Raw genomic sequence first — 13,963 nt, 5'->3', positions numbered from 1 at the left:
TGGTCATTTGTGTGACTTATGATTATTCCATGCTACATCTTGCCACAACGTAACTCTATAGAAGAAACTGATATCATCTACAGCAAATTATTGGTGATTGCAAGAATCTACATGTCTAAACAAACATTTTGATATATTACATTACTATTTTTGTGCAGATCTTTAGATATTTATTTGCGTTTGAAATTCAACATCATTCTGCTTTATTACATACTGCACTTGATTTTCCTTAACTATGCGTATAAGGTATATTATACAAATATATCATGGTGTCTGCAATAGTTCAGAATATTTGACACGAAGTACTGGTAATCGACCGTTGTTTTATTGCACGAGTCCAAAAGCATAGGTCGATTACCAATCAATCAATCAATCAATCATATTTTATTAAAGTGTCACATGTCAATACAATCATAATAAAACAGCATTTGAGACTTAGCATAAAATTGATATCGACATCCAGCCAATTTTGGCTTATGAGACACTATTAGAACATTATCTATATACACTATTAAATAAATATATAATATCATACAATATATCAATACGAATCAGAAATCATAATAGACAAACTAAAAGTACAAAGATCTAGTTCTTAAAAGAGTCATTATCGGTTTTAAAATATAACTGCATACGCACATATATGGACGGAATGTATAAATAATTAAAAATGATAGCAACTATATTATGACTAGTACTTGTTTGAAAATACACTTGTACCAAAGCCAGTGATGGGAGAAGCACGAGAGTGGTTGAGCCTATCCCTACCGACAAGTCGCACAAATCCCATCACTGAATACTCTTTCAGAGTGACAGGTTTGATATGGTATAAATATCAACATCTCTATCATTTATGTACATGCTAATACTATCATCATAAAATTTATAAATTTATACATAAGATATATGTGGATATCATTCTGACTAAAAAAACATAGACAACATAAAATAATTATAAAATGTGTCTTAACTATATCAATTTTATGAATTAAAAGGCTATTAACAGACACGGAAAATAAGAAACAGATATTAAATAAATTGCATAAGCGTTCTTCTTCTACGTAACATTAAAAATACAGTTTTGGCAAGTAAAAATTGGACATCTGAATTTGTCATTAATAAATTAAACTTTCCAATATGATCACAATTTTTAAAATTTACATCACTATGTTCCATTTGATTAAAAAGATTAACTCTTAAGTCACTATATGTATTACAGACACACAAAAAATGCATTTCGTTTTCGACTACATCCTCACAGAACGGACAATATCTCTCGTTTAATGGAGTAGGAGGTCTATTGTAGCGACCAGTCTCTACCATTAATGGTGCACTACCACATCTCACCTTGGTTAGCGCGCTTCGGTAAGCTCTAGGCATGTAAATGTTCACATATTGCTCGGTTATTCGGTCTTTCTTATAAATCCTGTAAGTCCGTAATTTATTTCCATTAGGGTTGCCACGGTCATTCCACATCTGGCCAAACCACTCACTTTCGTCTTTATGTCTAATTTTAGATTTGATCATGTTCATGATTTGTTTCGTGGGTTTGGCTCCAGATCCTACGATGTCTTGGGAATCATATTTGCGGCTAAGCCGAAGTGCCCGCGAATCCCAGGAAGTTCCTCTCCGCTTGGACCACAAATGAATTTTATTGAGTAAACGATCACTATTAACAGAGTTAACCAGTACCGAGGGTCAAATATTCCAGACTATTGAACAGACACCCATGATATACTTGTTTTATTACATAATCACTCAAGCACACATAGACTCGCTGAAATCTCGACCATGACTGCCGTCGGCAGTGTTGGCATCTGAATAACTCATACGCTTGAAAGGATAGGACTAAATTCCGAAACGTCACATGTGTTCAATAGTTCGCACGTGACCGTGCGATAGTCATTTTAGCAGTGCAATAGAACACAGTTATTGTATTGGTATGAGGGAAATAGCAGTGTAATTGTCCCTCGAGACATGAACTAAGGGAAATAGTTAATTAATGTAAAGGGGGACAATAAAAGTGTTATTTCCAGAAATACCCATACAATAACTGTTTTATTATACATTGTACATTTAAATCAATCCATTTGTTCTCTCGAACCAGTTTTCATATCCTCCACTACTCCTAATGATTTTCCCGAAGATAGTCTTTCAGCATGCTAACTGCCATTTTTTGTTACTCGTTGTATTAGCGCAGTCTTTTTCAGAAAAAAAATCCTTTCCAGCACTTCTTCATCCATATTATCGAAACTTGTAGTTGAAACCATTTTCCGAAATGTTCCTGTAGCATTCCCTCGAACTATTTCAGTAAACAAACTGTGTAGGTTTCGTTTTGGTCTCGAAAACGCTTATGCATTGTCCAATCAGAATGAATATGAATGTGCTCATTCCGAGTAAATAGCGCTTTTGGCCTTTAAACTGGTTGATAGCACTTTTGGAGGATGTGTTTCAAATAGCATTTCTATTGTCTACTTTTTATATCATGTAAAAGAAGGAAAGATATGAAAATATAGTGCATGCGTATAATTAAAGAAAATCAAACTTATTATGTAATAACATGAACTACATGTATGTTACATTTTACATATAATCTGCGTTGAATTTAAACGGTAATTTGATATGACGTTATTAAATTTTATTAGGTTGAATTTCGTTTTATCGTTTTCTCTTTTGCAAACATGAAATGTACAATATACCGTTATTGAAGTGACTAAGTGAAAGAAACTCTATCATGACTGTATACTATGTAGGCAAAACTACACCAAATTACGAGTGATTATTTGTTTTTGTTTAACGTCCTATTAACGACCTGTGGTCAGTACCTGGCAACTGTCCCACGTAGGTTTCGAACTCGCAACCCAGAGGTGGAAGGGCTAGTGATAAAGTGTCGGGACACCCTAAGAGTGACAGAACGAAGCATTACATATACATGTACATGCATTGACTAGTCGTTACAATAAACTGATGAGTGACAGAGGAGACAAATATTGGACAAAATTTGCACCAAAAATGAAAACTCGCTTAATTCGAACACTAAGATAACTCGAGATCGAGTTAACGAAGTTCACTGTATATGAAATATGTTCCAGATGTCAAGGACAAAGCCTTTTCCGTGTCAGCAAAATATAAATGAGACGCAGCAAGAATAATGTCTTTGATGTAACACGTACTACTGACATGTTTACAATTGATATAATCACAGACGGCTTCATTGCCGGGGTTCCAATTGTGTGTTATCTTTGAAAAGACACGCTTGCTTTCACTAAAAACACTCAAAAGAGAAAAGTTGAAAACAAAGTGATTAAGTATCCAGATAAGATGAAAGTAACGAATAAACAAAGGACAATGTTTTATGCAAAAACTGGCGAAACAAATGGCACTCGGGAAAATACAACTACATGTACATATCATGAGGATTTAGCCGCTGAAAAGGTTTGTTTGAAAACCATGGGAGCAAAATAAGAAATCTCTGGACAAAATAAAATACTAAAATAAACCAAGGGAAATAACTTCTGCAATAATAGTCAAAATAAAATAACACAAATCTTTGTTTCGCTGCAATGTATTGGATTCTTTTAAGATTTACAATTGCAAATTCTGAGGTCTCGGAGTAAAGGGCACAGACTTAACAGAAGAAACATAAACTCGATCCATTATACCGAACGACGAAAACATTTTTGTTTGTGTACATGTCCTCAGGTTCCCTAGAGAATGCTCCAAATCGCAGTTTGTCAGAATTCCTTTATCAATACACAAATGTAGACTGGTTTATTTTGGTTTTGTATTGTTGAACGTCCTGTCAACAAGTGATAGCTCTGGTCTTTGAAAACGGCCTCCCCTGTGAAGGATAAGCGTGCGTGTGGCGAGTGTGCGTGCGATTTTGGAGGCTGCAGTATATTAATGTCTGCCTCTTTGTGATCATATCGAACTGACGTGGCATTGATAGTGCTAACTCACTAGAATACTGTCGAAGACAGCCAGTAAGACACCACACTCGGTCACATTACTACGGACAATCCAGTTGCCCCACTCCCAAGATAATGCGCGCAGTGTCGGATATGTCTACCACGACTAAGGCAGCGATATAGACTAACAAGTAAGATAACTTAAAGCAGTTCTTCATTCTGGCATGCTACTGGCCCAATATCAGTGACCTGGACATAATCTGCAAAAGTCCATAACTAAAATGATAAGATCGGTCTCAACGAGGAAATTGTTCAGGATCTTATTAATATAAAGCTCACAGCATAACAAATTTCATCAAAATCCATTTATATTTACTCAAGTTATATTCAGAAAGTCCAATGGTAATAAATTGCAAAGGGACAAAACTCTGTAAGTTTAATTACAATAAAATTGGTACCATAATCGAACTCATTTTAGATCTCATATCTTTTGCTAACGGCTAACTACAAAGGACCATAACTTTGTAAGTTACCATATAATCGTCCCGATTGTCAAAATCGACTAAGATCTTTTTGACATTAAACTACATACCAAGTTTTCATGAAAATCCGTCCATATTTACTCAGGTCATCGTGTTCATCAGGTCCAATGGCAATACAACTAAAGGGGACCATATATGTACACTTGTGTATAACGCAGAAAGTTACGGTTAAATCAGGCCGATTGTTGAACTCATCCAAGATCTTTTTGAGAAGGATTTCAGTCCGTATCTGTATTCAGAAAGTAATTAATCAAACTTCAAAGGCATTTAGAAATTATAGCAGTTCGCTATCGCCCCATGACTAAGTGGATAACATTGACGTCATTGATTTAATTCAAATTTAAATGTCTAGCTTATCTAGTCTTCACAATAGAATTGTATCTGAACACTCGTACAGTAGCCATCCAATGTAACTACGTCCAACAGTGGTGTGACACCGAGTTTGTATGAATAACAAAATGATATAGAAACGATTAAAATTTGATAGATGGCAGTGGTGAAGGTTGGCACAGCTAAAAATAAATCTGATCAAACCAAGCCACAAACCACGACACAGCTATATAAAATCACGGATACAAGCACTCCACAAACTGTCGGTTTGTATGTGAATTTCGAAGTTCAAGAACTAATTACAGATAAAGGTGGAAATGTGCCGCAACTTATATGATTTCAGAAGTGATACATATATAGAATAACGGCTGTTAATCCTAATCAACACTTAAAGCACTAGTTATCACAAAGGAAAAACAGAATCAAAACTTTGTCAAGAAATATGAATTAATGTGGACAATATAACAGCAAGAATTGTCATATTGAGAGTTTAATTTCTGGGGTTGAGCACAGGCATTAGCTTCTGGTTAGTATTAATATAGAAATACTATCCCCTACTTCTACTATCTATTAATACTAACTAGAAGAAGACGTCTGTGGATTGAGGTCGTATAGCACAAAAACAACAAAGAATTCTGACATAGAAGAAACCATAATTCAAACTCAAAATTGATTAAACGATGGTAAAATAAAAACTTGTAAGGAGACTCGTGAAAAAATACAAAGAAAACAAGACCAGATGTTTCCTAACAAGAGATCCCAGAGGGAGCTTGGCGCCTACCATTGAATGATCTTGATAGGTTCCATGTCAGATTGATACATTTTCTCTACTTTTCCCTTCCTCTACGTCTTACTAATCTGTGTAAATTCAGAAACAGCCCTCTAGTACTTTGCAAAGAGTGTAGGACAAAAGCCCCCCCCCCCCCCCCCCCCCCCCCCCCCGGACATTAGCCCCTAGGACAAAAACCCCTCCGGACGAAAGCCCCCCCCCCCCCCCCCCCCCCCGGACAGAAGCCCCTTCTTTAGAAATTTAGCTGGTATACTTTATATAAATCTGTACTTTATGTAACAGTTCAAGTAGCTGTTGTTGGAACCGGTTGTTTACATTGCCGAAGCCACTGATGACATATGTATATGTAGCAATTAAAAATCATAAAAAAAATAAATATCATTTTTTTTTATGAAGTGGCTTTTGCCGAAGCCACTGATGACATATGTTTTTTTTGCAATTAAAAATCAATAAAAAAATAAATATCATTTTTTATATGAATGGGCTTTTGTCCACTTTTTGATTAGTGTGAAGGGGCTTTTGTCCGGAGGGGCTTTTGTCCTAGGGGCTAATGTCCGGGGGGGCTTTTGTCCGTACCTCCTTTTCAAACATGTGGAACCTATATATTTTAAGATTTAGCGATAATGGCTGTCTGTCGGCCATGTTTTTTTCGGATTGGTCCCAAAATGCAATACCAGGGACCAAGGGGAACCTACATATGAAATTTGAAAAAGATCCCTTCTGTAAAATAGCGATAACAAACTTCAATTGTCAAAATACAAGATGGCTGCCTGTCGGCCAGGTTATTTTCTGACTGGTCTCAAAATCCAATATGCATAACTAGGCACAGAGGTCAACCTACAAATGAAATTTCAGAAAGATCCTTTCAGCAATTTCTGATAAATAGCGATAACAAACTTCAATTGTCAAAATCCAATATGGCTGCCTATCGGCTTGGTTCAGTTGAAACTTCGTCTCAGGTGACCTAAAAAGTAGATCTGAAGTCCCTACCAATTTCATAGACTGGTATGTCTTTGTCAAGGACAGAACCCAATGCCTTCCTCCCTCGCATGAGCCAATGCTCGAGTTAAGGCCAAAAGTACGTGTGACAGTGTTGAATCAAGAGAGACAGAAGACAAAATATCCCAAATTTAGTTTTTTCCAATAATCAAGAGGCCCATGGGCCTTAATGGTCTCCTGAATCTTAAACATATAACTATTTTTTTATGTTTTGCATTAAAATCTTGTTTCCCTGCATAAAATATAGTAAAGTTTATCACCTCTCCAGGGGAAAAACATGAAACCTATGCTAGGGGCCACGAAATTAACGATTTTGATAAATCACCTCTGAAGACTCAGATTTGGTGTGGTAGTGAATAAAGTTTTTTTGAAATATCAGTCAATTTCACCCTGTTGGCCTCTGTGGGGTAAGGACCATATAATTTACAATTTTGATAGACCTTCAACCAAGAAAGATTTCTGCAAAATTTCATCAAAAATGGTTCAGTAGTTATTAATCAGAAGTCGAAAATGTGAAAAACGATAGCTAACGACGGACGAGGGACAACGCACGACGACAGACAAAACCAAATTGGAACTGGATCAAAGCAACCATCAATTTTGTAGACTCTAGCTTACAAATCTACAATTCTTACACAATATTAAAGCGACTATTCGGGGAAACAAACTTAGTCTAGATGCATTATCTGGTCTTCCAAAAGTTCTATCACAGCAATGCGATGGTCAAGTTCTGCTTGCATTGTCCAGTTTTGACCACTTTAATTCGGGAAAAGCCCTGTCCTAATATAACACATATCTATTTTTATAAGTCACGTGGTATTTCGAAAACGAGGCAGTGAGAAAACGTCAACAGAAACACGTGAATTTTTAGAGATGTCCGATTCATCAAGCAGTCAAAGCAGTAACACGGTACGTAAACACTTAATTAACATGTCATATATGATGCATGTGTGGGACTTATGCCTAAAGATTGTTTTCATATGACTTAATACATGCAATAATAACAATAAAAACTGAAATCGGTGTGAATCGGCATCCGATGCAGAGATGGGGCCCAATGTGGGGTAATCTAATGTATGTCATCGTCACCGGTGATATCGTGATCAATTCATTTACACTAAATCAATAGTTGTGTAGGCATATATATATAAGAAAACAATCAAGACATAGTGTTATTGATTTAACAGGATATGAGTAGATGAGGTGAATGCTTACAGTAATTTAAACAATCAAATATCATGCATGTAGACCTACATGTATTTCTCGACAGAAGTGAAGCTTCGGGAAACGTTTCAATTACCAATATGTTATACATGTATACATGCACATGCACATAACGGCTATTGACAAAGCCTCTTAGCTCCAAGATTCTTACTTCCATGACGATATGTGTTTTGTTTTCTCATCAGTTTGAAGAACTTCATGTAATGAATTGCCAATTCAACCTCGAGCTCCCTGTTTAGGACAGAGTTTCCAATTTTGGACAGCTCAATTTACTATTATCAATTAATAAAGCTAAACTATTTGTATATTTAAAGATCTATTGATTCTTTATAAAAGAAATACTCAAAATATGCCATTTTATATTGTTATTTTATTTGTCTCTATATGTTGAATAAATTTCAATTATGTTTAATTTTGAATAATGAGTTCCCCCATGGAAAGTTGTAATAGTTTGCATAGTACTGCTGTATGTATAACATTATTTAAATTTTGCACTTGAAGAATTCTTTTGATACCAAAGTCTTACCCCCATCATTACCATTTAAAGGAATGCTGCTGTCAATGATCACCAAACATAATCAATATACCAAATAGAGCATACGTATATAGCTATAGACTAATCATATTTTCATACCAGGCTTATGTGATCTTGTTAACTGAAGTGTATTAGAATACCTACTTATGGTTGCTGAACATGCAAATTTCTTTAGTTTTCTATTGTTACACATATATAAATGAATTAGTATGTACATGTATACAAATATACATGTATATACAAATGTATTTATATTTTGTCTTCGATATGCATAGCAATATAAAATTCATCAGTAAACTTTTCTGTTGCATTGCATTGTAAACTTTTTCCTTCAGTTTTGCTCTTACAATAATTTCTTGCTTTCTCATCAGATAGATTATGAATATGCACAAGTCCATACATCCCCAAGGAGGGGGAGGGGATTAAGGAGGAGGGGAGGAACCTGTGGACGGCTAAGGGGTCGAGGAAGGGGTCTCGGGGCAGACAGCAGTCCAAGGATGGAGAGGGCGAGGTAGAGGAAGGGGGCCAAGGGGTGCACGTGGTACAGTTGCTGTGCTGCAGCAGGAGGATCGGGCCAGGGTACTGACATTGCAACAGCAAAGGAGAAGGGATCTACATGAACCTTGCGCTCCTATCATACAAAGCTAATAATCATATTTTTGTAATATTAGTAGTGTGACTTTCTGTATGCTACTGTTTTATGAATGTTATCCACAATTTACTTCATCATTCAAATTATTTTGACTAGTTGATAATCAATTACAAAGTACTGTATTATTTCTTTTCATATCTTTTTTATTTTGATATTTCTTTGGCATGTACACAGACAAAAAGAACAGTAGACATTTTACCAAAGCATTCCGGAGACAATTTATACTATTACTCACTGAAAGTGTTAAATTTTACCAAAAATGCACAGACCCTCTCACACATCAAACATACTTCCCATATGTGTATGAACACCTAATTTTTAACCAACCAAGTGAATGGTATGGTTATAAGACCCGTTTCTCTAGGTAGGTATTTACATTACACATGGGGGTATTTCATTTTAGTTCACAGAATATTGAAAAAATATGCAACTAGACACTTGATTAACACATTTATCAGAATGAACCATCTATGAACACAATGTTATTATAAGTTAATAACAACTACACACAATGTTAGTACACACGTGCACCTCAAACACATTCTCACAAGTGAACACTTCGTATACACACTGATAATTGAACACTTCCTACACAAACTGATAATTGAACACTTCCTACACACAATGTTGAAAGAACACCTGCATTTACTGTCAAGTGAACACTCTCAAACACACACTAGTACTGAAATGTAAACACCTGCAATACACCATTAAGTGAACACCTACCTCCTACATGTTCTGAAATTGAACACCACATTTACACAATACTTACTTCCACAAACAATTATCAAAAAACGCATACATACCTTAAATAAAACCTTAGTAGAAAAATTTGGGATGAAATTTGAGGGAAAATAGATAAGTTATATAAGTGCATTAAAATGTATCAACTCAAAAACCAAAAATAAGGAAAAACAGTTATTTTTATACATTAGAATGCTACAGTACTCCCACCCACATGGATTTGTTCTATAATAATTGTTTTATGTATTAGGATATAATCAGAAGGATGGACCCAAAGCCACTGATAATAATTTAGTTCTTCAGCTAGTGTATCGTCAGCCAGGCCTAGTTTTTGACCTTTGCGAAAATGTAGGTGAACCAGAGGATCCAGGACTAGAACCAAATGCTGCTCCTCCAATTCATTTCAACTGTACTGCACATCCAACATATCTCCATTGGAGAATGATATTTGCACCACATGCTTTTCTTTGACAAGTTGTGGGTATTCGAACTGACGTGAGTTACAACAGGGCACTTTGGAAGCATATGGATTTCCTTTCTTCAACACTATCATTTTGAGTGTCTGTTTCCACAATGTCTCCTTCATCCTCTGCAAGCTCATAATCAACATCAACCTCTTCCATTTCTATGGGATCTTCAGCCATTGGCAAGTGTTCAGGTTGATGTGTCTGAGGTATACTGGATAGTAAAAGATAATGTACAATGTAATTCATTTAAACAAGAGGCCCAATGAACCTGTATCGCTCACTTGGCTATACAGCAACTTTGAAGTTATCTCAGTTATTTCTGAAGATACTATGAAGATTACCGCTTTATCAAAATCACAGTAGGCTAGGTTTATCAATAACAATTAACTTCCAGCATACAATTAGGTTTCAGAGCCTCTGCTAGTGAGAAACCATTTTTTTTAAAGATTAAGCCTATATTTAACCCAAATTACATAGAATGAATGTCATTCATTTTGAACAAACTTGGTAGCCTTTTACACCAGCATGCTACAGTCCTAATATCAAGTCCCTGTGCCTCTTGGTTATTGAGAAAAAGTTGTTTAAAGTAAAACGTGGACACCGGATGGCCAGACAGAAAGACAGCGGGACAGACGTCGGATGCCGCCCCAGTACTCCTCCACAGCAGCATATTACAGTTATAATTATATGTTTCTTGGTTATTGACAAAAATGTCCTTTTAGTTTACTATTGAGGATGTTAGACCTGTGTGACCTTGAATGACATTGACAGCAAGGTCATCCATTTACAGACTGTATGCAGGATGACAGGTGACAGAACATAATGTCCTGCGGGGAAATTGGGCGTACCAATACCTCTTTACTATATATACAAGTAAATGTATTATTATAGCAATAAGAACACACCATCAAAAATAACACAACATACTTACTCAATAAATGAGGTGTCATCCTCTTTAGCCTTCTGTTGGTAATGGGAAAGCAAGCTGGCATTAATGTTACTCTGGGAGTCTGATTGTAATGCTTCCACACAAGATAAATCAGACGAGTGTGATGACTGAGCTCTGAAATATTAAAATTATGAAAAATTACACAATTCTTTTAAAAACAAATATATATGCCCGAAATGGTGTATTATTTATTCATGACATGCAGTTGCAGAGCATGTTTATAATTACAGAATATAAATTTAGTATGTTTGACTGCTCACCCTACCATACAATATGGTGCTGGGTCTAACAGTTAAAATATGTTGTAAAAAACAAAATAGTAAAAACATTTATGGAATTACAATGTCATATGTGTGACCTGCTACAGTTTACTTCAACACGGAACGATGAACACTGAATAAAAAAATTAAGATACATCAATGTATATTTTGAGGGGTTATAAATCCAACATAGTTAGATCCAAGAACTTACTCTATATCTGAGACATCGGAGGTCTATCTATAGCTATAGGTTCTTTATGGGCATGTGCAGGCGTAGATGTTACTGGTGTAGGGGTGCACACATGTGATGGCGGTCCCATAGAAGTTTCAGCTGGTGTCGGGATGTCTTCACCTGCATGAACTTCTTGTGTCAATGAAGTGCACTTGAAAAATATAAAAATAATTATGTACTGCATGCTATTAGTTATAATGATAATCTTTTCCCAACAAATCGTAATTTTTACCACATTTCAAAGAATGGAACAAAACAGCACTTGTATTTGAAGCCATACACCAATATTATTTGCAAATCGTTTATATTATGAGTCAACTGTATATCTGAAACATATAGGCCTATATGCCTACATGTAATATGATAGTCGTCCTGAAAGTCCTACTGAACTTTACACATACACCATTTTGTATTTAATAAAGAAAACAGTAAGCTGGATAGGTCTGACATTAATCATCAGTAACACATCAATTTATAATTTTTCATAATTAAAATGATAGTGGCATAAATATAGCCTATAGCTGTGATATGCGAACAATAAAAAAAAACGTATAAATTACCCCTTACGGGGCCCCATAAAACGGAGGTGGATCATTTTTCATTTATGTTGCTTGAAACTGATAACCATTACACTTAAGCAACATACTTTATGCATTGTTTGCCAACAAAATTAAGGACATTTACGAGTTACATTCTGATAACGATATAAAATGTGCGGCAATAGAATAGAACTGACCCTACGCAGGCTACGGGCTTACCACTTATCCAGAAGAATCCGTGCTGCATGCTCGTTTGTAGAGAAACTATTTTCTTCATTGAATGTCTTCCACCTAGTCTGTTGTTTCCCCAGTCGTATAATCGGGTTGACCTGTGACCATTTCTATTTACGTCGCTATGTTGCCGAACTCGTTACAATTCTAGGCCGACATCTCTTGGCTTCGGAAGCAATGTTTCTGCCGCTTATGTTTACGTTCTACTTGCCTAGATTCTTGCGCATGCGCCCAAAGCGGGAAATTTGCATTTTATCTCGTCATTCGACAGTGAGAGGATTCCCCAGAAAATTATTATTTTTTAATTCTAGGGGTTACATATCGCCAAAACTTCAATGAGAATTTTTCATAAGAGTGTATTTTCTTTATGGATTTGCCGTTTTTTCAACTTTGACCTATTTCTTCCCCGAATAGTCGCTTTAATACAAGAGGCCCAGAGGGCCTGTATCGCTCACCTGGTTTCATGAGATATGAAACAAGAATGATGCTTAAGTATATTTGTCGCTGGTATTGCTATGTCAATATATATCATAAGCATTTTATATGGGTACATGTACATTGGTTTTATTTTAATACTAAAAATGCCAAAAGGTGCATTAATCCATGAAATGAAATTGACTTTTGGTGCGACCCCATCGGGATGCTACCACACAAATGTGAGTGATATCCATTGCTTAGTTTCAGAGAAGATCTTGTTTAGACCAATTGGTCCCTTTTGACCCTGTCCTCTGCCCCCTGGGGGGTCAGCTCCTTCCTTTATACAATTTTGAATCCCTACCCCATAGTGTTGCTACCAGGCAAATATGAGCAATATCCTTTGCTCGGTTTCAGAGAAGAAGTTGTTTATATCAATATAGCCCAATTGACCACATTTGGCCCCGCCCTTCAGGTCCCTGGGGGTCAGCCCCATCATTTGTACAATTTTGAATCCCCACCCCAAAGTAATGCTACCAGGCAAATATGAGCGATATCCATTGCTCGGTTTCAGAGAAGAAGTCAGTATTATCAATATAGCTATATTGACCCCTTTTGGCCCTGCCCCTCAGGCCCCTAGGGGGTCAGTCCCATCATTTGTACAATTTTGAATCCCCACCCCAAAGTGATGCTACCAGGCAAACATGAGTGATATCCATTGCTCGGTTCCAGAGAAGAAGTCGTTAATATCAATATAGCTATATTGACCCATTTTTGCCCCGCCCCTCAGGCCCCTAGGGGGTCAGCACCACCATTTGTACAATTTTGAATCCTCACCCCATAGTGATGCTTCCAGACAAATAGGAGCAATATCCTTTGCTCGGTTTCAAAGAAGAAGTCGTTTATATCAATATAGCCAAATTGACCCCTTTTGGCCCCGCCCCTCAGGCCTCTGGGGGGTCAGCCCCATCATTTGTACAATTTTGAGTCCCCTACCCATAGGGATGCTTCTGACTAAATTTGGTCAAATTCTGATCAGTGGTTATGAAGAAGAAGTCAATTGTTGACGGACGGACGGACGGACGGACGGACGCCACGGTATGGCATAAGCTCACCTTGGTCCTTTGGACCAGGTGAGCTAATAAAT

General features: G+C 36.5%; 2 long non-coding RNA genes across 2 annotated transcripts; one reads left to right on the top strand and one right to left on the bottom strand.

Moving 5' to 3' along the window:
* Nucleotides 1-7,220: 7,220 nt before the first annotated feature.
* On the top strand, nt 7,221-9,105 carry LOC117323547. Its single transcript, XR_004531769.1, has 2 exons — nt 7,221-7,478; nt 8,700-9,105. It is a non-coding gene; the product is annotated as an uncharacterized LOC117323547 (long non-coding RNA).
* LOC117323494 lies at nt 9,089-12,586 on the bottom strand. Its single transcript, XR_004531755.1, has 4 exons — nt 12,391-12,586; nt 11,612-11,783; nt 11,123-11,254; nt 9,089-10,402 (listed from the first exon to the last, which is right to left on the bottom strand). It is a non-coding gene; the product is annotated as an uncharacterized LOC117323494 (long non-coding RNA).
* Between the last annotated feature and the right edge of the window lie 1,377 nt (nt 12,587-13,963).

This window comes from Pecten maximus, chromosome 1, assembly GCF_902652985.1.
Source record: "Pecten maximus chromosome 1, xPecMax1.1, whole genome shotgun sequence".
NCBI lineage: Eukaryota > Metazoa > Mollusca > Bivalvia > Pectinida > Pectinidae > Pecten > Pecten maximus.
Note: the sequence above shows the minus strand (reverse complement) of the source record. Positions and strands in the feature narration are given on the sequence as shown.